The 27,268-nt window shown below is 39.3% G+C and overlaps 1 long non-coding RNA gene across 1 annotated transcript; it reads left to right on the top strand.

Moving 5' to 3' along the window:
* Positions 1-5,227: 5,227 nt before the first annotated feature.
* Positions 5,228-25,713, top strand: LOC124075672 (uncharacterized). The gene is made up of 4 exons (XR_006846126.2): positions 5,228-5,308; positions 11,177-11,270; positions 22,373-22,586; positions 23,317-25,713. It is a non-coding gene; the product is annotated as an uncharacterized LOC124075672 (long non-coding RNA).
* The last annotated feature ends 1,555 nt before the right edge of the window (positions 25,714-27,268 follow it).

The following is a 27,268-nucleotide window of genomic DNA, read 5'->3' as shown; positions in this document are numbered from 1 at the left end:
AAGATGCACCCTTCCAGTGCCCACCACCAATGACCCACCTCCTTCAGCCATGCCCCACCTGCTTGCAGTTACCACCCAGTTAGTCCTTTCAAGCCAGGGTGGACTAGATAAGTAACAGCCCTCACAATCAAGTCATCTTTGACTCTGACTATTCCTGTGGAAACACAAGAGCTTCAGGGGGAAATCTCATGTCAAACATATAACAATGGGCAAATTTGAAAAAATAATGTTGAAACATTCATAATCACTAGCACCCCAAGAAAATATTAAGAAAGTTATTGGGAACAATTGATTTACCCTCAGAAATAATTGGTGTTGTTAAAGTTGGCTTTTAAAATATCTATAAATATAGAGCATAATGTTATGTAAGTCTAATTTGCCAGGCCACAAGTAGAAGCTTCACCTGGGGGTGCACAACTTCAAAATTTCTTCCTAAGTGATGTCAGATTGTGAAGTTTCTATGGAGAATTTACCATGGAAGGAGGGCTGTGGTCAACAATTCAATTAAATGTTCTGTGTTATCTCTAAGTGCTCTCTAAAAGCTAACTAGTGCTCTAATGTACGTGTATGTGTGCACAAGAACTGTCATTGTGGACAAATGGTGAGCAAAGTGGTGAGTGAGCAATGACAGCTGTTGTGTCCAGTGCCTGTCATCCTTCCAAGAGAGTTTATTTGTGGGACAAAGTAATAATGATTGAATTTTTTTCTTAGGCAGAAACATTTGAAACAGAGCAAGCATGTGGCCCTCTCTTTCCACTCAAAAGAGTTTTTCTTATTTAAGAAAAATCTCACTTCCTTTTCTTTTTTTGTATTGAACCCAGGCACTTAACCACTGAGCCACATTCCCAGCTCTTTTTCATTTTTTATTTTGAGACAGAATATCACTAAGTTGCTTAAATTCTCGCTAAATTTCTGAGACTGGCTTTGAACTTGAGATCCTCCTGCCTTAGCCTCCCTAGTCACTAATATTACAGGCATGCACCACTGCACCTGGCTCTACTATCATTCCTTAATCTTTCTGGAAGTGATTGCCTGTCACTTGGACAATCACATATCAATCACCAGAAATGTAATATTAACTATTCCCACTTATTTATAACTTTTTTTGGCTTTTATAACACAGTAAGGATAACAATTTATAGCAAACAATGAGAACAGGATACTAATAGATGAGTAGAGAATAAACAGTTTAAGTATCAAAGTAGAACTTCTAAGTAATACAATTGCAATAGAATATGACCAAAATGACCCTTTTGAAACCATCAACTTTTTAAGCTTTCTCTTGAGGAAAACAAGGCATGAAGAAATAATAACTGAATGGCTTTACATAGCATTTTATTTTATGTGGTAGTCATGACTGTCAGGGTGTATCATTCAGATTTTGCCCTATTTTTATTTGACATTATAGTCAAGTGACTTGTAAACTCGGTGAGTTCTTGACTGAAACTAGACAGTGGTTTTGAAGCTCTTGGTGTTTTAGAGCCATAGCAAATATACAAGCATTCCATTAAAATTTATGATGAGCTTCTAGGGATCATCAGATCTTTACATTGTATCCTTCAGTTCCTTGTTAAGGATCCTTCCTTATCTAAGAATCATTTGCAAGTTCCAAGGTTCTGGAAGTGCTAGATGTTTGGCCCAACCAATGCAGTATTAAAAATCTAGTGCAGGGGGTTGGGGTTGTGGCTCAGTGGTAAAGCGCTTGCCTAGCATGCATGAGGTACTGGGTTCATTTCTCAGCACCCCATAAAAAGTACTAAATAAAGGTATTTGTGTCCATCTATAACTTTAAAAATTGTTAAGAAGAAAATCTAGCGCAGGAAAAAAAAAGCAATTACAAAAAAGTTTAGGTTCGGTGGGATTAGTTCAGATATTTCCTATTAGTAAAATGGTTTTAGCAATAGGAAAGGGCTAAAATAAAAATAATAATTATTAAAATATATCAAATTCAAATTTTCAAAAAGTCACTATATTATATGAATCATTCTGCAACTTCATTTTCCCCCTCAGTGTGATTTTTTAGATCCTTCTGTTAATAACATGTGGATCTCCTTTGTTATATTTTACAGATGTAAAGAATCCCATCATAAGAACTTTTTGTTTTGTTCCTAATGGGCATTTAAGTCGTTTCCAACATTTGGCTACTTCAAATTAAGCCACTGTAAATTTCCTGGTACTTATCTCCTGAGCATATATACTCACAAACAAAATTGCTAAATATTTTAAAATTTGTTAAGATGAAGGACTGTTTCCCTACTTTCAAGGTCACAACCATTTTAGTACATGGCTTTTTCATGTTTGTCTTCAATCCTCATGAATTTTGCTTACTTGTTCATGGTCTATTTATTTTCCCCTTCAGAGAACAAAAAACCTCCGAATAATTTTTAAAATAGTCCCATATTTCCTCATGGATGGATTTCTTTAACATTGCAAGTTCTACTAAATGCATAGGTCTCTTTCTAGAATCTCTTCTGCTGAATCAATACCACTAGAGTTTTTATTATAGATAATCACACCATCTGTTTTGGTCTCTTCGTTTCTAACACAGCTTATTTTTCTATTACACTGGTGAAGAACTTCACATCTATGTTGATGGAGTAACAGGTCTGTTTTCTGTTCCAATTTTAGTGGAAATACACCTATAGTTTCAGCATTACTTTTACCATGGACTGTAAGGTTTTTGTTGTCGGCAGAGTCTTTTTATCATACAAATGTCTTCCTCTTTTGTAGATGGATCATTTATTTCTCTGTGTCTTGAAAGTTGTTAGCATTTGTGTAAGTTTACCTCACTTGTAGTGCATTGCTTCAGAACGACTTTCTGATGCACTGTGAGATATAAATGTATGATGTATGTGTTCCCATGTCGAGGGATTTTTAATGAGTATGAATTTTCTGGTGTCTAATATGGTGTGACTTCTGATTGAAAGCTTTCCCACATTCACTGCATTGATAAGGCTTCTTACCTGTATGAATTTTCAAATGCAGAGCTAGCTAGTTGAGAATTGAGAAAGCTTTTCCATATTCATTACATCCATAAGGTTTCTCACCTGTATGGCCTCTCACATGTACAGTGAGAGATTAACTCTGAGAAGGCTTTTCCACATACATGCATTCATAAAGTTTGTCACCTGAATGAATTCTCACATGCACAATAAGTGATGTTCCTTAAGAGAAGTCTTTCCCACCATTCATTACATTCATAGGGTTTCTCTCCAGTATAAATGTTTTAATGCTTTATGAGGTACTTCTTCTGCCAGAAGCTGTTCCACACTCATTACATTTAAAGGGTTTCTCTCCAGTGTAAATTTTCTCATGCTCAATAGGATTTGATTTCTCACTAAAGTTTTTCCCACAGTCCTTACATATAAAGGGCTTCTCTCCCATGTGAGTTCTCTGGTGTCTGATGAAGTTGGTCTTCTGAATGAAAGCTTCCCCACAATGTTTGCACTAAAAGTTTCTCTTCAGTGTGAATTTTCTGATGGGTAAGGAAGTTTTCGTTTTGGCTAAAGGATTTTCCACAATCATTACATTCAAAAAGCTTCTTTCCAGTATGATATTTTTTAAAATATTTATTCTTAAGTTTTAGGTGGACACAATATCTTTATTTTACATTTATGTGGTGCTGAGGATTGAACTCAGTGCCTCGTGCATGCTAGGCGAGCACTCTACCACTGAGCCACAACCCAAGCCCCTCCAGTATGATATTCTGATGTTTAATGATATATTGCTTTTGACTAAAGGCCTTCCCACATTTGTTACATTCAAAAGGTTTCTTTCTATTATGAAACTGCTCATGCTCAGTGATATTGGATTTGTGGCTGAAGACTTTCCCACATATGTTACAGGCAAAGGAGCTGTCCCCACTAGAAATTCTCTGCATACTGAGGTGTGATATCTGAGTGGAAGCTTTCCTACATTCTCTCTGGTATGAATTTTTTGATAAATTTTTTGATAAAGAAGGATTTACTTTTGGCTGAAACTATTTCCACATTTCTAAGATTTCTCTGTATAACCTCTCAAATGTAGAAGAAGGGATAAGGTTTGTGAGAAAATTTTTTCATACTCAGTTCATTCAAAGTTCTTTCCAGTACAAATTTTCTAATATTCAAAGATAGTTTGCTACATTCCCTACTTTCTCTCCAGCATGAATTTTCTGTTGCTTGATGAGATCTGTTATCTAAGGCTTTTCAATATTCATTAGAAGCACAGGGTTTCCCTTTAGCATGATTTCTGTGTTCAATGAAATGTGACCTGGGTAAAAGTTTTCCCACATTCAGTAAGTTCATAGGGTTCTTCTCCAGTATGAATGCTCTGCTATTGTTGGGACACACTTTTTTATAATGAAGGCATTTCCATACTCATTTACACTTATAGGGGCTATTACCATAAGAAATAGCAGTGGTAGAGGACTTCCAAGCTAGTAAAACCGGTGATTCTACTACATACCTTCCCTCATGGTTGTCTAAATTGTTTCAAACTCAAAACTTAAAAAACATATTGCCTTGAAAGAAATAAAACCTGTGAGCAAACAAAAAAAATTTTCCAATTTTCTTATATTCACATCCTTTTTTTCCCTCAATCTGTAGTTTGATGGCTACCACTTGTTTCCCAAGTCTTGTCGCTTCTCTGTCTGCTCCTCATCTTCTCAGGCTTCTTCTAACATGACCGCCTTTCCACTTTTTTCCTCTACCATTCAGTTTTATCTTTTTGCTTCAATGGAGGATCATATAGTTTGGTCTCTTTATCACCTGCTTTTAAGGGAAACGACAGGACCAGAATGTTCATGCTGAGGCCATCCTAGAACCCAGGCACAAGCCCAGGGCTTCGTGGCCTACGGCCTTCTGAAGAATCAGGAAGACCGAGTTTGCAGGGATGCACAAGGAGGCAGCCCCACCGGGCAAGTCCCCTGGGAGAAATCTACTTTAAGAGACAGTACGGCCTGCTGGGATGATTGGAGTGCAGGCTCCCTCCTCCATGCCTCCCAAGTGCGGTCTCAAGACCGGCCAAGCCCACGCTCAGAAGGAAAAGGACTCCATCTTGGTGGCGGCTGGCCCATGGGGCGGGCGGGGGGTGGGTGGGGTGGGGGGGTGGGTGGGGTGGGTGGGGTGGGGGGGTGGGTGGGGTGGGGGGGTGGGTGGGGTGGGGGGGTGGGTGGGGTGGGGGGGTGGGTGGGGTGGGGGGGTGGGTGGGGTGGGGGGGCGGGGCACATTTCCCAGAGTCCACAGCGGCCGTTCGTTAGCGTCTCTCTTGACGTCACGAGGAGACCGTTAGCCCCCTAAGGACCGGGGACGACCAGAGGAGGCAGAAGGTGAGGGCTGTGACAGTCTGGGCAACACAGATAGATCATAAGTTATTTTCTTCATTGTCGACCTGCCCTGTGATTAGCAGTACCTACCAGCTGGGTGGAAATAGCCACCACAACTTGATCCCTGAAGCTGTACTCGGGTATTAAGAGAAAGAGGATTTACTTAAAAGTACACAGATGGATTGTTCTCTTTTCTCAGAGGCTCTGGGTTAGTGGAGTGGGATTGACGTTTGTGTCAACCGAGTGGTTCGTGCTTTCTGAACACATACAGGTATCCTAATACTGTATTAGGGACTCATCCGATTTATTGTGCCCTGTGTGGACAGGGATTTACAGAGAGAAGTGCAATTGGAAAAGCGCTCTTCGGTTATTGGATTGTTATTATGCAAACGTATGACTATGTGCTCATTTACCTATTTATGATTTTCCTTGTCTATTGTAGCTCTGATTAACTGTTCACATGGGTGTCCTCTGGTCTGTTTTTTTTTTTTTTTTTTGTCTTTATTTTTTGTTTTTTTAATTTTTTATTGTTGGTTGTTCAAAACATTACATAGTTCTTGATATATCATATTTCACACTTTGATTCAAGTGGGTTATGAACTCCCATTTTTACCCCGTATACAGATTGCAGAATCACATCAGTTACAGATCCATTGATTTACATGTTGCCATACTAGTGTCTGTTGTATTCTGCTGCCTTTCCTATCCTCTACTATCCCCCCTCCCCTCCCCTTCCTTCCCCTCCCCTCTTCTCTCTCTACCCCCTCTACTGTCATTCATTTCTCCTCTTTGTATTATTTTTCCCTTTCCCCTCACTTCCTCTTGTATGTAATTTTGTATAACCCTGAGGGTCTCCTTCCATTTCCATGCAATTTCCCTTCTCTCTCCCTTTCCCTCCCACCTCTCATCCCTGTTTAATGTTGATCTTCTTCTCATGCTCTTCGTCCCTACTCTGTTCTTAGTTACTCTCCTTATATCAAAGAAGACATTTGGCATTTGTTTTTTAGGGATTGGCTAGCTTCACTTAGCATAATCTGCTCTAATGCCATCCATTTCCCTGCAAATTCTATGATTTTTTTTTGTCTTTAAAACGTCCAGATGAGCTGAATGTTCGCAACTGTGAAAGACTTGTAGTAGGAATTAGACAGATAATAGGGAAGACAAACTTTGAAAGTGATGAACAATTTGATAAAAACTACAAAGGAAAGGCTCTCAGTTTCTATGTGTTGGTATAATATGTGGATGTAACATGAAGCAATGATGTTGCAAGTGAAACACAAAGAACGCATTAGGCAATGAGGGAGAGTGAGGAGAAGAAGAGAGATCTATAGCATTAGGAAATATCGTGTGTAAAGAGCATGTGTAAGTGAGGGACTTGTAGCTATGAAGATGTAGGCGAGTGGGAATTACTTGTGAGTGGATCCTACAATGAAATAACACACACCAAAGACTTAGTACAGAACCAGTTAGTGAATAGAGTTCTTACAGTTAATATTTCCACCACGAACTGAAATATATAATATCTGTTCACAAAAGTTTGGTAAATCATAAATCATTTTCCTTTTATAACAGTGAATTAATTTAAATAGAGAGAGAGCCAGTACTTTAAGTCCCAACAGAGAAGTTAGGGAGATTTCCAAGTGAGAATTTCTGTGGGCATGGGCATTTGTCCATAATACTTATGAATTCTTGAAAGATATTAGGTTCCAGAAGAAAGTGGGCCTTTCCAGTCACCTTTGTACAGAAAGAGGCTGGACTAGTCAGTTTTGTATTAATATTTAAAAAGGAGCCCTTCACCATTGCTTAGTCTCAGAGCCACCCTTAGTGTTTTCATGAGTTCTAACAGGCAGATTATAGAATCCCTGAGCAATGATTTTGACGAATGTCACAACTGTGGGAGTCAGGATGAATCCCTTGAGAGTGCTTCTGGCATACAACAGAGAAAACGCCAGAAGATGCCAAAGAAGCCAGCAAGGGAAGAAAATGATCCGAAAGGAATCCAGAAACAATTGGCTGGGAACAGGCTATACCCCCTGAGAAAACCAAGTACTTTTTGGAATCAAAGTGAGAAAGTATCAGGATCCAGGATGAAGATTGTGAGTATCTGGAGCCACAGGTTTGGGGAAAGGAAGAATCTTTTGGCATATGAAGAGATCAGTGACCCTGAGGAAGAACCTACCCATAATGAGAAGCAAAATATGGTGACCTTTCACAGTCACGGGCATGGTAAGAACTCCTGAACTCCTGACCATCAGGAGTATTAGCAAGTGAAAGGAAGAATTCGCAACATAAAAAATTTAGGCATCATTGCTCTTACTATGTGCTATGTATTCTTTTAGCATTATTTTTGCTATATGTCTGACAGTCTGTTAGATATTAAAGTTTTGTTGAGTAAGACATATACCTAATACATATATTTGTCTGTGTATCCATATGCTTTTTTTCAAAAACAAGTATTGTCAGATATTCTCTGCATCAAACAGCATTATCTTCCTTTTGCTCCAGGTGGGATTACCAAAGATGTAGGTGTTTAATTCTGGACTTTTTTCTCTGCATTTACACACACACACACACACACACACACACAGTATCACTGTGGGCTTCTCGCATCTGCTTTGCCCCACTACTAAGTTATCTGATCTGTCTGGACAAGTCCCCCCTCAGTCTGTTTCCTGTTCAGCACATGCTCCACGCTGCAAACTCCCACCCTGCTTTTACCCTGCATTCACCCAAAATTAAACATTTGCAAATGGTCTCCCCCACCCCCCCCCAATAAAGAGATCTATTTCCAAATATCTATATCTGATGTCCTTGGCTCTTTGAAAAATAGTTTGTTAAATTCAGTTTTTATTGGATTAAGTCAAGAAGATAAATACACGATCTCATGATAAATGATTAAAATTATTTACAAATAGGACTTTATTTTACTGTTTTTCTTCTGGAATTGTTTTCTTTTTATTTTATTTTTTATTTTTTTAAGAGAGAGAGAGAGAATTTTTTTTTAATATTTATTTTTAGTTTTCGGCGGACACAACATCTTTGCTTGTATGTGGTGCTGAGGATCGAGCCAGGGCCTCACGCATGCCAGGCGAGCGCGCTACCGCTTGAGCCACATCCCCAGCCCCTGTTTCTTTTTAAAGTGCACATTTATTCATTGCATTCAGGTCTCTGGGTGGGTGATTGTCAAGTGCCATGCCTCTGCAGAAAAGAACATTACTGAGGGTTAAAGCAAAACTCAACAAGTTCTAAATAAGTTTGCTAGGTGTAGAGATTCTTTTACTTCACAATCCTTTTAGGATTGGTATGTAATGTCAATAGAAGGGACAGAGAAAAGACAAATTTCAAGTCTGTACTTAAGAGAACACCAGAGGGATTGAGGATGTTGCCCATGAATCAGTGGCTGGGGAATGACTGTTAATGGAAGATTTAGTTTTAATCAAAATTATTTACAATTTTTTTTTCTCATATCTGGGTACAGTATGTGACTCTAGTGCCTATTTCATTTTATTTTATTTGGTGATGAAAAAACATTACATTAATACTGACATTTCTGTAAAGGCAACTCTGGCTTGTAATGTATATGACTAAATTATTCAACAAATCCAGAATTACTCAGAATAGATTGCAGAACTCCTTAGAGAAAAGAGGAAAAGAATCATTGACTTGCACAATATAAAATTAATATAGTCAAGAAATAGAAATTGCCTTCAAAGGATAGGGTTGGTGGAAGGGAAACTTTCTGTTAGGAACCGGGTGGTGCTCTGGAGCCCATCCCATGGTGCTACTGTGCAACCCCACCAGTTGGGATCTCTACATACTGATTTAAGTCATTCTCTGACCACATTTCAGATTGCACAATGTTGACAACTGTCACTGCTGACATTTTGCATCTATAGCTATCTTTCATTTCCCATCATTGTATACAAATTGAACCAGCAGGCACCTTTTGAAACTGTCTATTGGATGCCTTGTAGGCACCCCTGCTCCAGTACCTGAAGCCTCACAAGTACATAATTAGTCTTTTCTCTATATTTTTGAGTCTTGCCTATTCTGGTTAAATCTCCTCTATGTTGGCTCCCCTAATGCCTTCAGCTGACAACTATCTTTCTTGTCTTATTTTTTAGAAAACAAACTAATAATTCCATTCTTCAGATACATTTTATAGTGTCTCATATCATTCTCATGTTATAGATATAATTTAATTTTCCCAGGTATATATGGATCATAAACTCCAGCTAAATTCAGTACAAATCTTAGGAATTCCATAAAATCAAAGGGCTGTCTTAAAACCAGCTGTAAGGTTTTTATTTTTAATTTATTTTTAGTTGTACATGGACACAATACCTTTGTTTTATTTATTTTATGTGGTACTGAGGATTGAACCCAGGGCCTCGAATGTGCTAGGTGAGCACTCTACCACTGAGCCACAACCCCAGCCCCACCACCTGACTGTAAGGTTTTTAGATATTCACAATTATAATTTCACTTGTGTTTAAAAAATATCCTATATGATAGAAATTTATAATTATTTCATTTTAAAGATGAAAAAATTGGGTTTAAGATTATACAACCATAAATGAGAAATTCTAAATCTTTCTTCCCTGTTTTGGTGCATTTTATACTTCTTTTTCCATATTTATGCCAACAACAAGGATCGATTCATACAAATACCCACTAACTCTGTTTATATTACAAAACATGAAGGTACTTTTCATTCAGTAGTTAATTAATAAATGATATTTTCTGGGGATACAAAGATGAAACAAATGGTCTCTTCTGCCATCAAAATGTTTGCTGTCTGATAGAGTTGTAAACAGACTCTAGTGTAAACATATAAGAGTAATGAATAAGCATAAAGGATGGTGGGTAGATCACAGATAAGAATAGTCATTCTCTCACCCACTGCAGGAGAATTAGTTAAGACTTTACAGTTTGCCTGGATTTGAAGGATTAGTAGGAGTTTACCAGGTGAATAAAGATAGCTGAACAGTATGCACAAAAAACAAGAGTTGAAAATTTCCCTCTGCTCTAAGAGTAACAAGAACATTTTTGTGTCTTAATCTTGGTGGCCTGATGAAGAAGTACTTTGTAAGAGGAGACTAGGAAGATAGGAGCCAGAGGAAATAAATTATGTTTCAAGTCTAGGCATTAATTCTGTATAATCCTATAATTAGTCCTGCTTTTCACCAAAGTAGCTACAAAGCTCATTAACAAAGGGAGGTAGTTGCTCTAAGGAGAGCCATTAATGACTGCCTTTCACATTTTTGGACCCTATAGTAGGTGCATCACAGATTCTTAAAAATTAAATTTATATCCCCAAACTATAATATGAGAGAAAGCACACTATTCTCCTTTTGTCAATGTCTAATCTGAGGCCAAGAGAATTTATGGACTTGCTTCTCATCATAATTCTGGTAGATAATGGAGCTTGAATCTTTCCTAGAATCTGATCTAATTCAGAAACTTATGCTCATGAGTCTGTTGGCAATGAGAAGGGTACAGATGCTCATAAACACATGGCAAGGGGACTTAACTATGGAGCATTTAATATCAAAGCTTCAATTTGCATAACCAAGAACCAATGGACTTGAAATAAAAAAATCCAAATACATACTTAGAGCTAATGATTTCTAAACTTTCTGAATAATAGTAAAAGTGGTGAGAAGATTATAGTTAGAATACAGAAGACTTGAGCGGTCTTAATTAGCTAGACATAATTGCCAACTATCAAGCATTTCACCTCAAAGTAGCAGAATAGTCATCTTTACTGCTTATAGGACATTCAAGTGGAAAGGTCATCTTCTAGGCCAGAAAAACATTTTCAATGAATTTAAAGGATTGAAAATTTACGACTGTCTTCTCTTACTATAGTGGGTCTACATGGAAAACAACAAAAATGTCTGAAAAATCCTAAGGATTACACAACACATTGCTAACAAGAAAAAGTCAAAGAAGAAATAAAAAGGTAAATCAAGAAGTTGTTGAAAGAGAATAAATAGAAAATATCTAAGATTTGGTGATGCAGATAAAGTAGTGTTTATGGCAAACTTCATAGTCTAAATTGCTTATATTGGAAAAATGAATAGTCACAAAACAGCGATCTCAGCTTCCATTTTCAGACACTAGAAAATTAAACCCAAATTAATCAAAAGGAAGAAAATTACAAAGATAAAGGCAGGGAAGAATAGAGATGAACAAAAATATAATAATTTATTACTTAAAACATTTAACAGTCCTGGTAAAGGAAACTAAGATACATTTTACAAATATAAAGGATGCAAGAGCTGACATCACTAGACTATATACATATTGAAATGTTAATAAGGATATATTATAAATTAAAAGTTACTAGTTATTTTAAAATTTAAATTGTGTACATAATTTTGGTTTACATATCTTTTTGCTGATTTCTTATAGGATACAATTGTGGTTTTCAACTATGGTCTGTAATATGATTATAGAGTTTTCCATATTTGAAAGAGTTCTAAACATGATTAACATTATGCTTTTACACCTCAATAAAACACTTGTGACCATACAGTATTTTTATTCAAAAATCTTATACAAAGCCACTATTGCTATTTGGAAAACAGGTGTTATATCAGTTTTAATTTGTCAACATTATCAAACTATTGTTCAATAGAAGCATATATTTCCCTCAAATGGTCTCTCAGCTCTGAAGTTATATCATTGATAGACCTATAGCGCTATGGTTCTATGGTCCACTCTTGCATCTGTGACTACTATTTGAAATATCATTTTTTGAGACCAATAATCAACTATATTTTGTAGATAAAACATGATTTTCCCTTTTAAAAATGGACTAATGGGCATATTAGAGTTTTGTTACTAAGTTGTTTCCCACAATTGCAGCTGAGTCCTGTTTTCTAGACCATTATCATTGACCACTCTTCTTGCCTCATCCTCTTCTTCAACACATTAAATGGACTAAAAGAAATACCTTGTTTCAGAAAGCTTTCCCATTTGTTTATGAAATAAGACTGAGTTTCTTTACACTTCACTAATATTAATGTTTTAAAAACAAAGGGTGACTTGCATAGCTTAGTACATTATTTTAGCAAGAAATGAAACTCATTTTTTTCTTTGCTAATGTGAATAATTACAGAATGAATCTCTTTTTGAAATGGAGAAACTTTCTTCCTTTATTAATTTCCATGGGAAATAAAATTTGGATGCTCAGATGATTCCATTTTTTCAGTATTTCATCCAATATAAGAAATAGAAAACAATTGTAGGCTTAAATATATTACAAAATTTGGGAGTTCTTCATGGAAGATATTTATGTAGTCATTAATGATTGCACAATAAATGCTTTTAGTTGCTAATGGTTTTCTTTTCCTCTCGAAATGTAATCCAGGCATTCAGTTCAAAAAATACTTATTTGACATTTATTGTGACATTTTAGGAATATCTCTCACTCTTTGCAAACGATCAAAAATAAGGTGAGTTCAGAAAAAAATTTCACGTTCAGAAAAAAAAATTAGCTCCCTGTTATTGAAGTTCTATTACGTAATAATGTGCCAAAGATAGTCAAAACCCTATAATTTAGATTACCCCATTTTATAGTTCTAAGGCCAGAAGACTTCAGTATCTTACTGATCATCAAACTCTAGAAGTACCATAATGAGGATCAAAACATGAATCTTATTTCATGTTCATGCTCTCAATTACTGTGTGCTACTCAACACACAGACATGCATGCAGTACTCACAGATGCACACACATATATATACCTACATATATACACGCATGTACTACTTGTGTAGACACACTGAGAATAAAGCTTAAACAGTACTCAGAGTGAAGATAATGGGAGCTGGAACAAAAAGAGTGGATTGCTAGTAGAGATACTGATGAGAGCAGAGGTCTGTTTTATTACTCTTTACATGTCAGTCATTTGATTCAGGACACTGATTATGTGGGATCCATATTTTAAAGCATCAGTGAGATGTTAAATCTTCAGTAACTGAATGGAGATGTTCAGAAATAAATTATATGAACTTAATACAGGAATATTGACTCTATTAATATTTGTTTAAATAATACTCATTTAGTTAAAAACTATAAGCAATGTTACTTCCATACTGTGTAGTATCATGAGTCCTGCTATTTCCAATTTAAATATATACGAATAATACAGCAAGTATACTTTATCAAGGAAACCATTGCAAACAGTCCAAACTTTAAAATCTTAACTGAATTTTTTAAATACCTTATTTATTTATTTTTATGTGGTGCTGAGGATCGAACCCAGTGCCTCACACATGCCAGACGAGTGTGCTACTACTGAGCCACAACCCCAGCCCTTAACTGAATTTTTAAAGGTACCATCATGTGGTTTGGGATTAAGGGAAAAAAATGCTGATAGGCACTGGAGCTGGTTTCAAAACTTGGCTATTGTGAGTGGTGCTGCTATAAACATTGATAAGCTTGTATCACTATAGTATATAGTGGTGGCTCCATTTCTAGTTTTTTGAGGACTCTCCATACTGCTTTCTGGAGTGGTTATACTAATTTGCAGTCTCACCAACAATATATGAGTATGAATCATCTGTTCAAACATTTTTCACATTTTAATTTGAAATGAATAATAAACCTAAATATAAAAATTAAAGTTCTTAAACTTCTAGAAAAAATAACACAGGAGAATATTTTTGTGACTTGAATCAGGTAAAGATAAGACTTTATCAAGATTTTTAAGACTTCATCAAAACTATTGCTTTTTTGAAGATATTTTTAAGGAAATTAAAAGCTAAGTCACTGTTGTGAGTTATTCATTAATATAGACCAAAAATGCGTATGTCTTTCTACAATGACAGAATTTATTGAATAACAGCTTGCATGCTACACTACTTGCATCAGTGGCAGTTCACTGAGTGCTTGTGAGTCACCTGGTAGTCATAAGCAGGCAAACACAATTTTTTTACTCTAATCTTAATTTCTAATATATAAGACACTCCAGACACACATCACACTTTACACAATTTCATATGTATGTATATATAAGCATATATATTACTTATGTATAATTCTCTATATGAACATTTTTTGTTGTTTTGTTTTTTTTATATTGTTACCTAGCAGCATAATTATTGGATCACACAAGAAGGGAGTTTCAACTATATAAGAAACTGTAAAACTTTCTGTAATATATATATATGTATATATGTATATATGTATATATATACATATATATATATATATGATACATGTGAATTGTAATATATATTACATATAATATTATACATTATATATACAGAAAGAAAGTTAAGAAAGGGTTAGGCAGGCACAGGGGTTCAGAGGCTGACTGAGAACAAAGGCAAAGAGCAGATACAAATTCAAGTAGTCACTGCAGGTGGTCAGTGTTTGCATCTTTTCCCTGCTGTGATTAAAGACCTGACAAGAACAATTTTAGAGGAGGAAACTTTATTTGGGGGCTCATGGTTTCAGAGGTCTCAATCCATAACATCCCCCTCCATTCCTCAGGACTCAAAGTGATGCTAAACATCATGGTGGAAGAACGTGGTGGTAGGAAGAGGTTCACATGATCAAGAAGCAGATAGAGATTCCACTTGCCAGATACATAACCCAAAGGCATGCCCCTAGTGACCACCTTACCTGCCTTCATTTAACCACTCAGTCAATCCCCATTCACTGATAGGGTTAAGCCTCTCATAACCCAATCATTTCATCTCTGAATGTTCTCACATTGACTCACAGATGAGCTTTTGGGGGACACCTAATATCTAAACCATAATATTCCACCCCTGGATCCCAAAAGTTCATGCTCATCTCACAATGCAAAATATATATTAAGTCCATTTCCAAGATCCCCATGGTCTCAACAGTTCCAAGATTGCCTGAAAGTTCAAGTACAAAGTCTTCCCTGAGCCTCAAGGCAAACTTGCATAGTGAGCTCAGGTAAAAATCAAAAGCAATTTATAAGTATCCAATATTTAAAATGTACAAAGTAAACATTTCCATTCAGAAAAATAGGGGAATAGAAAGGATAGGACCAAAGCAAGACCAAAATCCATCTGGGTAAAATAAGTCCTGTAGCTTCACATTAGGCATCTGGGGCACATGGCATGGTGATGTTTTGTCCAAAGGCTTTTGTAGCTCCACCCCTGCAGTCTTGTTGGTTGTAGCCCAAGTGGCCTTTCTCTTGGTGTGTCTCTGCTCGATTGCTGCAGCTTTCCTAGGACAATGTCCCATGTTACTGGCATTTCTTAATCTGGGGGTCTCCACTGCAGCTTTAGCTTTCTCCTCACATATCCAAGCATCACCCTCCCAGGGGCTGCTCACAAGGACTTCAGTCCTGGGGCAGTTTGCCTCCTCCCTGGCCTTCCATTGAAATATCAGTGGAAGACTCCATGACACTCTAATTCCAGCATATGCATTCCTGCAGAAAGAGCACTATGTGCTTGATGCCAAGGTCTGCCACCATTTAGGGCAATAGCCAAGCCTCCAGGGAACCTGGCTGCCGAAGCTTCTGAGTGCTGGTGTGGCTGAGCATGGTGAAACAACTTCCTAGGCTGCCATTTGCAAGCAGGGTCACCGGCCCCCACTTCCTGTGGTCTCTTCTCAAGGAAGGTTTACTTCCACGAGCCTGATTTGGGTGTGGTCTCAATTCCTGAGATGCCCTCAAGCCATCTTTTTTGTTGTCTCTAGTGGTTTAGTATTTAGTGTTTCTTCTGTGACAGTAAGGTCTTTAACAACTGAAACTTCCTTCGCTCTTATTTTATTTCCAGTTTTCAACTCTAAGGTTTTCAAATATTTCTGGTCTTCTTTCTGCTCCTGAATATCACAAGAAACTTGGCTAAAAGTTGCCAGCAATACCCATACCACCACCTGACTGCTATGCTGCTTAGGAATTTCTTCGCTAGATTAAGAAGTCCATCACTTTTATAATCAGTCTCACAAATAATCTCAGCACATGGGAAAAATGTTTATAATTTCTTAGCCAGAATAGAACAAAAATGGCCTCTAGTCTGATTTCCAATAGAATCCTCCTTCTCCTCTGTAACCTTATGACTCCAGTCTTCATTGTGAGCAGTTCTACCAGCATTCTGGTCTTCTGAGCTCCCATCAGAAATACCCATTAAGCTCCATTTATAATAATCTAAAGCTTTCACAGCTTTCATTGGCAAATTATCCAAAATTCCACCCACAAATTCCAAAATGTTCTAAAAGCTGCTAGACCACATGGTCAGGTTAGTCACAACAACCATCCCACTCTTCAGTAACAATTTTTGTTTTAGTCAGCTTTTTTGTCCCTGTGACTAACAGATCTGAAAGGGACAATTTTAGAGATGGAAAAGCTTATTTAGGGGCTCACATTTTCAGAGGTCTCAGTCTATAGATAGTTGGCTCCATTATTTGGGGCTTGAGGTAAGGCTGAACATAATGGCAAAGGAGTGTGGCCGAGGGAAGCAGCTCACATTGAAACTTGTCTTGAAAATCGGGAAATAAGAAGTAAGGAAAAGCTACTGTTTTCAGCTTGAGAGGAAACACCTCATGCATAGGGCATTTTAACCTTTTTTTTTTTTTCCTTTTTTGAAATCAGCCTCTTAAGTTGTGGTTTTTATGGTTTATGTTTCTTCTGGATACTATTTTCCATTTCTGCACTTGATTATAAGGCCAGGTTTAGAGGTAGAAAATTATCATACATCCTTTTTTGTTTGTTTGTTTCAACTGTGATTAGGTCATTTCCTATGCCTGTCAGCAGAAGAAAGTGAGGCACTTTTTTGAGTGCCTGTGGGCCAGACTTATCCCAGTTTTTCAGTATTCAGGCTAGTGGTGATCCTGGCATAACTGTTGAGAATGAAGCTCCCACATGAGTGCATTATGTTAGGGAGTCTTCCTAGATAAGCTTCTGACAACCAGCAAAGCTATCTCTCACTACCTGGTTCTGCCATGTTTAGTGCTGCCTCACTGGAAAGAATGAGCAAGATAGCTGTTTGCTGCATGACAAAGACCCTGGAGGATTCAGACTTGGAGGCAGATGACTTATCTCCTCCTGCCACTATAGACTTCCAAATATGATGGATGACCCACCTGGTGGTGGTAGTGGAGTATATTACTCTGCTCTATGGGCTAAAGGAACCTTGAGAGGATAAAGAGGACATCTAGTGGTTGTTAGCGGCTTAACCTCCTTTTCTCAGAGGAGTGAACTGAAAATGCCTCCCTTTTTGCAGCAAAGAAACTCATGGAGGACAAAAACAGACTTGTAAGAGCTTAATATGCGAACATTGGGAAGCTAGGCATTTCCTTATGAACCATTCCATGTAAAATGTCGCTCTCTCAATGTAGAGTATGATTGGCTACATAGGGGAGGGAATTGTCTGATGGGGAGGGAGTGGGAGTGTTTGGAAAGAGAGCATGGTAGAGTGCAATTAGGCTCTTATGGGAGTGTATGTCACTGGGCTCAGCAGTGCTTGGATCACTGTAAGACACTCTATGAGAGCTGTTGGGAGAGAAGATCAGGGGAGAAACTTTTGAGATTCACCATTCGCCACCGCCAGAATCTTAAGAGTTGCTTCAACCCTTTGTTCATAGTCTCTCTGTGTATCTCAAGGCAAACTGGGATTAGGGATGCTGTCTACTGATGCCAGACATGCTTATGTTACTGCTGTTTACTGGAGACGAGTCCTTGCTTCCCCAATGCTGAAGTATAACACCAGAGAAACACACCGAGGCAAGTTTAGAGTGGAAAGTAGAAGCTTTATTAAAGGACAGCAGAAAAGACTTCTCCCTGGGCTGGGGTTGTGGCTCAGTGGTAGAGCACATGCCTAGCATGTGTGAGGCACTGGATTCGATCCTCAGCACCACATATAAATAAATGAATAAAATAAAGGTCCATCAACATGTAAAAAAAATTTAAAAAAGAGACTTCTTCCTGGAGGAAGAAGGGGACCCAAGAGGTGGAATCTGTGGAAGGGCAAGGTCTTCCCTTTTTTATAGCTAAGGTCTTCTTTCAGCTTTCCCACATTCCTGTCGCATTCCTGTCCTTTGTTTTCTGTTATCTTGCAGTGATGGAATGTAGGTGGGAAGGCCCAAAGGGTGGGAGTCAGGTGGGCTGTAGGAGTAATCTAGGCAGAGAGGACTTTTGGATTAGCATCTCCACGTTTGCTGGGAGCTGCTTCATTTAACATTTCCTTGGGATGAGCTTGGGGCCTTGGGGACATTTTCAATTCCCCTTTTCCTGGACTCCATTCTCGATGTGGCCTTCATTCTTGATTTTACTGGATATTAGACCCGATTTACCTAACTACACTAACTACCTATCTGTAAATCTGGCTTTACTTGGAACCTGGATAGGACAGTGAAAAAATGGCTTTGGCAAAACTCAACATACTTGACCCACAGGAGAGGTGATTAAGAGCTGCTGAGACCATAAAGTCTTGTAGAATCCCTAACTGCAGTTAATTATGGATGGGTGCCCATCATAGTCCTCCAGAAAGAAAGAGACACAAAGGTACACCTCAGAAAGATGTGAGGTGCTGAAGAGCTAACTATGGTGGCAATCCTGGGCAAACCTGAAACTGATATCTGTCTTGAAAATCAAGATCAGGTCCTTGGGGCGTGGGTTGTAGCTCAGTAATAAAGTGCTTGCCTCACTTGCCTGAGGCCCTGGGTTTGATCCTCAGCACCACATAAAAATAAATAAAAATAAAAGATATTGTGTTCATCTGCAACTAAAACAATAAAAAAGAAAAAGATCAGGTCTTATTCCACCTGTATGGCAGATTAATCACCTGAGAAATACTGAGGCAAGAGTTTAAAAAGAAAGTAAACTTTGTTTAAGAGACAGGAGAGAGGGAGGGAGGGAGGGAGGGAGAGAGAGAGAGAGAGAGAGAGAGAGAGAGAGAGAGAGATCTCCAAAGAGGAGGGAACATAGAGCTTGTCTGTGCCCACGGGAGTGGGAGTGTTGTTCTCCTTATAGATTGTAAGTTTGCTTTCTGATCATGCCTACATGACCAAAAATTAAATCACTTGTGTTGAAAAGTGGGATCCTTCCTCTGCCCCAGAGGTGTTAGCAACCAGTGGCTGTGGAAGTGCTATCTACTTATTTCCTTTTCTTTGACAATCAGCTATCTTTCTTTTGCCACTGTCTCAGGTGGTTGTCAGGCTGGCTGGTGAACTGGATGGGAGGAGGTAAGGTGTCTAGAGAAGTGCCTGATACATAGAATAAATGTAACTATATATTTCAGCTGTTTTACAGCATAAAAAATACCTTATTTTCATATACTGAAACATTTGTGACTAGAAACTTCCACTCATTTAACTCATTTTAATATTGTATGTAGAATACTGTATTACTCATGATAGAAAAAAATATACACAATGTTTCACATGTGTTTTGTTTGTACAGAGAACTAAACTGCAAATGCATTCTGCATAAAACCTGCTGCCTTAACGTTACAAAGCTAAACCTTAATTCTTAAAAAACAAAAAACATTATTTGGCTTAAGTTGGAATAGACATATATGCTTTTTCCTCAAAAACATTAGCTATTCCACTATGTGAGTGGGCGGGGCTTCCACTAACATCAAAATCTGTTTTGGATACTATTACTGACTAACAGACTGCCTCCAAAGGTAGTAGTGAAAAATATCCATTGAGTTATGTTACAAGGCTCTGTTGGGTCAGAGATTAGGACCAAGTACAGGGGGGATGGCTTGCTTTTGCTTCATGTTCTCTGGTGTCTCATCTTGGAAGACTCAAAGACATGAGGGGGACTTTGTGGCTGGAACTGGAATTGTTGAGAGTCTCCATTCACATGTCTGACACCTGGGCTGAAATGTCTTGCACATTGAGTTCAGCAGGACTGTCAGAGTGCACATATGAGTCCTCTCCTTGTAGCTGTGCTTCCCGCAAATGTGGCAGGCTCAGGGTAGTTGACCATATAATATGACAGCTTGCGGCTCAGTGCAAGCGTTCCAGTGGGCAAGGCAGAAGCCTCACTGTGTGTTATGACTCAGCCTTGGTGGTCACATAGTATCACCTCCATCATATTTTATTGTTTGAAGTAGTTACCTGTCTATCCAGGTTTCCATGCAGGCGATATAAACCTCACACCTTGATGGGTGCATGTAGAAGATGATGTCACAGGAGCAAGGAGCTTCATCTGCTCCTCACTCCCAGTCACATGTGCAAGGTAGAAGGATGCTGAGCCACTGAGGTGTTCCCAGGCTGCCCATGAATGTGGTGTTATGCTAGATTCGTGGGACCCCAGTAGATCTCCAGGAGCTGAATCTGATGCAGTCACACAAGAGTCTTTATTGCAAGCTCGAGCCTGGACTCACAACTGTTCCGGATGCAGCGGTCCCAGGGAGTGAGTCCTGGTCCTTTGTTCAGTGAGATTTTATAGGTTTTGTGGGATACTCTATGCATCACAACATCACACAGCAAATCATTCCATGCCACAGGAAAATCAAACAACAACTCTTAACATTGATTAGCACATTCAATGGCGGGAACAATTTGGGTAGGGGTGATTGGTTAGTACAAGAGGGGGATTCCTTTGAACTGATTGGTTTAGGCCACAAGGGGTGTATGTGCTAAACTACATGGTTTCCCAACATGTTATCAACTACCATAAACTACTGGGAGGGTCATCTGGCATCCCAGGTATTTTCCCTGTCTCATGCTGATTGGAGGTTGCTAGGGGTGTTGCTATGGGTCCTCACCTAGCCTAACTGAGTCAGGGACACCTGGCGCCTCAGACCTCTCCTGTTATTTACAGACAAACAACTCAGCAGGATGAGTATGTGCTTAGGAGTGCTCTGTGGGTTTTTCCAAGGACCAGGATCACGCTCCCTTCCTTGGACAGGCTTTGCTCTGAGGTAGAGGCTGGTTTCTCAAAAATGGAGTCAAATTAGTTTCTCAGTGGAAGGCTCTACATGGAGGCCAGGACCACAGACAACTAGGTATATTGACACCCCAAGACCCATCCAAGCTGCAATTGAACCTTTGTTCTATTTGTTTTTCTATATTTGCATCCTGAACACACCCTTCTTTCCATTTCTCCTTCTGATATCATCAAAATATTTCAGTCTGATTTTGCAGGACTTAGACATCTTTTGTACAACTTTATATTCATTCCACAAATACCTTTGAAGAATTCCCATTTGTGATTAAAATATTTCATATCATCTTAACTCTCTAGAGATTCTGATCAGATTAAAATTGATATGTTTAGGACTTGTGACAGGTCAGGAAGGAAATTCCTTTTCCTATCACATAACATAAAGGTAGTCTTAGTTAATTTCAGTGCTTTCCTAAAACCAGGCTTTTCTTTGAGATTGGTATAATCATTAAATTATGCATGAACATTTGTGGGATGGTGACAACATAGGTCTGAGCAATATCAATATCCAATTTATAACTTAAGTTGAACCTTTAGTCCACTCTGAGGGACCTACTACTGCCCACATTTCACATTTGTGAAAATGAGGCACAGGAGGAAAAAGCAAAAATTGTAGCCCAGACAGCCTGGCTTCTAGAGTCTTCAGTGTTAACAAGGAATTATCAATAAATCAAACCTTTTACCATTTTTAGAGTTTAATTGCCATTTGTATGACCATGGGCTTGATAAGCACATAGCATTTTGAACTGAAATAGCACATGGCCCACGATAGGGGGTGCCTTCTTACTAGCTCTTCAAGAGATCCTTGGAAACATTTTGCTATGAACAAATATTTGTTAATGGAGCCATGTTCCTATAAGACTAAAGTTTTAGAAATTTGAACTTTCAAACTTGGAGTTATTTAAAATGCTTCCATCCCAAATCAGTATCAAAATGTGACAAAAACTAAAATTCTCATAGCTATATTTTACATATTGAGAGAAATTTGGGGGATAAAGTTTATTGGAGAAAGTCTATGTTTTAAGAACATGATACTTTTATATATATATATCTGGACACAAATAACACATATGGTTAAAACAGCCTGATAAAGTATCTTTACTTTAAAACTTTTCTTGGTTCAAGGTAAAAAAGGCAAACTATTAAAATGACACATGGCACATTTTTTTTTTAAGGCATCAATTTCTTTCCACTAAAGGGAGGGCAGGAAGAAGGTGCCAGAGCAACTCTGGGAGTCGAGAGCTACAGAGACGCCAGGCATGGAAGGTGCACGAAGCCTCCTATAACTTGAGCATTTCTTACTTTTTGTGTGCACTTCAATTTACAAAATTCAGTGTCAAGAGAGCCCAGAGATAAGAGCAATTCTGCATGGGTGCACTATGCTTTTATGTAAGTATCATCCTTGAGATTGCACATCTCTGCTCCCCAAATCCCATGTGTTCACTCTCCATGAACTTCAGCTGCCACCAGGAGGAGCTGTTGGGTGGGGAAGCTGCATGGCATGTGGTGAAGTGCCCAGCCACTGCTGCATGCAGGCCTGTCCCTTCCCACTGGCCTAGCTCTTGCTTCCCTGAACATGGAATTATGGAGATGAAGCCATAGAACACTCTGGATTTCCCAGTGCCTTGCCAGAGATGTGTATTCTCCAACAGCTGCAACCCACCCTCCCCACACTCTCCAGGGAGGGCCTGAAGACTGAAAAGGATTCCTTCCTGCCAAAGCGACCAACTCAAAGTGTATCAAATATACACTGGCTCAAGGGGAGAGTTTCTGTCTATACTATGCCAAGGGAAGCAAGTCCCCATCTACATTGGCTTAAGGCAAGTTTGTCCCCATCTACACTGGCTTAAGGTGAGCAAGTACATACAGTGAGCAGTAGAGGGAGGCACAGTGGTTTAGGCTGCTGAGCTCCAGCCCTTGCCCTGGTGCCAATTTCCAAAAAGAAAAAAAGACTGCCTTTTTAAAATATTTGAAACTTCAATTTTATTATACAATTTGTGGAAAAAATAAATTAAGAATAAATTTCCTACAAAGCATGGAAGAAAGAGCAGGATGGGCAGGGTCAGGGGTTGAGGGCATGGGAGTGTTCTAGGGAATGTCTCTATGATGTGTTTTGCAGGTGGGGGCTGAGGAGACTCCTCGTGGATGCAGATGTGCTCCTGCCTGGATTCTGTGCAAAGAAGCTTGAGCCAGTCAGCACACCTCACTCCTGCACCATGATGTCATCATCCACAGAGCTCAGGGTCTTCTGGCTGGCTGTCGGTTCTGTCAATGTGGGCATGGCATTTCCATTGGAGCCTCTCTGTTCCTGGACACTGGCCGAGGGAAGCATGGTATACAGCAGAGTTTTTGCATGCATTTGGTGATGTTCCTCCTTAGTCTCTTCCAACCCTTGCTTCTGTAGTGGGATTGCCCTGTGGAGGTACCTTAGGAAGATGAGCTCTCCTGGGCTCAGGATTATGCAGGGAAGTTAGGCTGTGAGGGCGTGTGTCCCTGTTGAGGAAGCTGAGAGGAATAACAGGCATGCTGGCAATTCCAGCAGCCTTCTGCAAGGACTGCTTGGCTGCCTCATGCTGCAGCTACTCGTGGGGCAAGGGAAGAGCAGGCTTACTAGAATACTTCCAGGGCAGAGCCAGGGAGGATATGCGGGGCCCAGGTGATGCACAGGCTTCACCTGGAACCCAAAGCCTGCCCCTGGGTTCTCTGGTGCTCCAGTATGAGGTACGTGGCCATCATGTTGTCCTTGAATCTTCAACGTGGTACGGACACTCAGGTACTATAGGGATGGTAACCCATGTCCACCATGATTTTCAAAATTGTGGGATCTGGGAGTTAGAAGAGTGCCTCACTCGAAGGACTGGGTGTGAAGCTTCCTCTCCCTGGCTCAGCCATGGGTACTCCATTATCTGCTCTAAGTTGGGCCTCTGTGTGGGGTTCACCGTCAAGATCTCATTGATGAGGCTCTGTGCTCCCTCAGAAACATGTGGGGGAATGTCATACATTCCCTACGTGATCAGCTTCTTCAGCTGCTTATTGCTGGTTGCCACAAATGGGCATCTCCCTGTGAGCATAAAATAGAGAATGACTTCCAGGCTCCAGATTTCTGGGGCGTGGGGGGAGGCATTGAATTCCTTCCAATGGACAACTTTAGAGGCAACTTAGAGGAGAGTACCCCAGAACCTGTTCAGCTTCTTCCCAGCTGTGAATCTTGTGCTCAGGCCAAAGTCGATGAGTTTGACGTTGCTGCTGGCATCCACCACCACGTTCTCTGGCTTCAAATCAAGGTGCATGATACCCATCTTGTGGCAGTACTGCACCACATGCACGATCCACCTGAACAGTCTGTGGGCTCCTCCTTCCGCATGACATCAGGTTCCTGGATGAGGTCCCATAGCTGTCCCCCCTCTGCATGTTCCATGATAAGGTAGATATATTCGATGGTCTCAATGACCTAGAAGAGCTGGATCATGTTCTGGTGGTCCAAGGCTGCCATCATCACCAGTTCAGAAAGAAAGGGGAAGTTCCAGACCTCTTTTGCCAAAACCTTCAACCACAACCTCTATCACCTGGGCAAAGCCTCCCTCCTCAATGTCCTGCAGGACCATATAATGGTCCGTGAGGTGGGCTCATAGCAGGAGCCTTGCCCCTAAGGCACTACACTGCTCTGACTACGCTCTCTATGAATCTTAAGCTGGAATGAGGATGCTAGCTAAAATAATAATAATAATAAACCAAAACAAAAAAACAAAAAGCAAAAGCAAAAAAAATATATATATATTTTAAAAACCCAAATCAAAAACCAATATCCAAAGACCACAACTACCAGCCACCAACCACCACCAAATGGGCTAACTATCTGGGAGTCTGACAGGTCACCACCAAGAGCTTCCTGTACTTATAGACAAAAGACCCAGCTGCAGCTACCCTCTTAAATAACTACTGTTTGAAATTCCCTCACAATGGCTCCTTCTGAGCTCAAAGCACGAAATGACCCAGTCAACCCTGGGCATGACTCTCAGTGGTCATCTCACTTTGGGGCTTCTAAGAACTTTTCCACTTTCATGACAAGAAGAAAAAACTCTGGAAGATTTTTTGCTTTAGTACATTATGGTGACCCATATTTACTTGTTTAGAAATTAAAATTTGTAGGATACTTCAGCAGTCTTCTCATTTCAAGTCTGAAAATCCGTAATATCTTTGTGGCTTTGAAAAACCTCATCATAGCTACACTCAAGGTTTCTGCTTCTTTGCTGCCCTGAACTGAACAGTTTTCCTCCCCTGGGCCCTTGCCCCATGATAGACTGACTGCCTCACCTTGGGCAGAGCAGTAGAGTCAGCTATCTATGAACTGAGACCTCTGGAACTGTTAGTCCTAGAGAAGCTTTTTCTCTTCCAAGTGGGATCCGGGAGTTTGAAGAGTGCCTCACTTGTTCTTGTTGGGTGTTTTGCTCACAGAGACAAAAGAAAGCTAATTAAAACACAGCGCCCACCTTGACAAATGGACGTGTGTGGGGGGTGGGGGGGTGGGGGGGGTGTGCTGGGAACTGGACCAGGTCCTTGCACATGCTGGAGAAGTTCTCTTAATGTGCACATTCCCATCCCTGGGGTTGGGGGTTCCTGGCCTAACCAGCTCTCAATATGTTATATTGAGGCTGAACTGTCAGCAGGAATTTTGGAGGGATTCACACATTCAAGCCACAGCATGTGACAAGAGCCGAGGGAGTTGGTCCCCACTAGATGTGCCCTGTGTGAGGGGAGTCCTTCAGGTTACATGAAAGGAGATTAAATAGGAGTTTAGACTTTAATGAAGATAGAAAATTTCTGGGAAAGCAAATTTATGACAATTATAAAAGCTAGGGTTACTGTTGTGTTCTATATGATGTAAGAGAATAATGTATCAAAACACCACAGTTTTATCCTATGATATTGAGTTACTGAGGGGGAGGGGTTGGAAACAGCAACCACATCTGTACACTGCTGAAGTCATGCTGCTATAGATTCACATCAGAGTGGCATCTCTCATGTGAAATGGAACCCCATGGGAACCATAAAAAATGATTGTAGAACATACCCAAGATGAGAGGTAAGGAATTAAAATGTTTCACTACAATCATCAAGTAGGAGGGAAGATGATCATATAACAAAGCAAGTTAGATTGAATCAAAGCTTGTGCTGTTTCCTTAGAAGGAAATAAGGCACAGTGAGCCAAGGGCCTAGCCTGTTGTCCTTATGAGGACACAAACCACACAGTGTTCTAAGGCTTTCTAACAACAGTGAAATAAGGAAAAAAGTTTGCTGTAATACACCTTTGTCCTGCTAGGAATTATTCTACTTGCAATGTGGTCATTTCTGGCCAAATCACTTCAAGTTTAAAGTTGACCAAATGCTTTTCCCATCCTAGAGCAATTTAGAGTCCAGTACACTAGTTTTCTAATCGTTAAAACCTAATAATAGAAAGTCCTGTTGAAAGTAGCTTAGGTTCATAATCAGGTAATTGAAGCATTTTTATTTGTGTTCTAACAAAATATTTAAAGTAGGCAATCTGAAATTCTTTTTTGAATCAAATTGGATTGAATATCTCTAATTTGATATTAGTAGTCACAGGGAGTCTTCTAACATATTTAAAAAAAATAGTTTTGGAAACAGAGAGTAAAGCTCATTGGTACAGCACCTGCCTAGCATGTGCAAGACCCTGCGTTTGATTCCAACTGTGGAAAAAATAGTTTTAAAAATCCTTTCATAATCCTACTATAGAATCATGAAAAAGTTTTAAAAATCAAAAGCATCCACCTTCCGATTATGCATTTAAATATTTCACTTATGTGTTATCATCACAGATCAGTAAGTTATCCTTTATTACTCTAAAAGTTTGCCTTTTATTACCAACTATATGCTGTGTTTCCAAAAAAACTCAACTTACCACATAAGATAGTAATGATTCTTAGTGCTTTCTTCCAACTCTACCATCTCTCACTTTTATTTTTATTTACTCTTTTTAGAAGAACCCTCACTTTTATGTAAGATGAGAACCAGAGCAAGTGAACAAGTGAAATGGGTTAGTGGCTCAGTCT

Source organism: Marmota monax, unplaced genomic scaffold (assembly GCF_021218885.2).
Source record: "Marmota monax isolate L192 unplaced genomic scaffold, Marmota_monax_Labrador192_F-V1.1 WCK01_AAM20220418_F8-fsc00036, whole genome shotgun sequence".
Classification (NCBI taxonomy): domain Eukaryota; kingdom Metazoa; phylum Chordata; class Mammalia; order Rodentia; family Sciuridae; genus Marmota; species Marmota monax.
The sequence above is the reverse complement of the archived record's forward strand: the minus strand, read 5'-3'. Positions and strand labels throughout refer to the sequence as shown.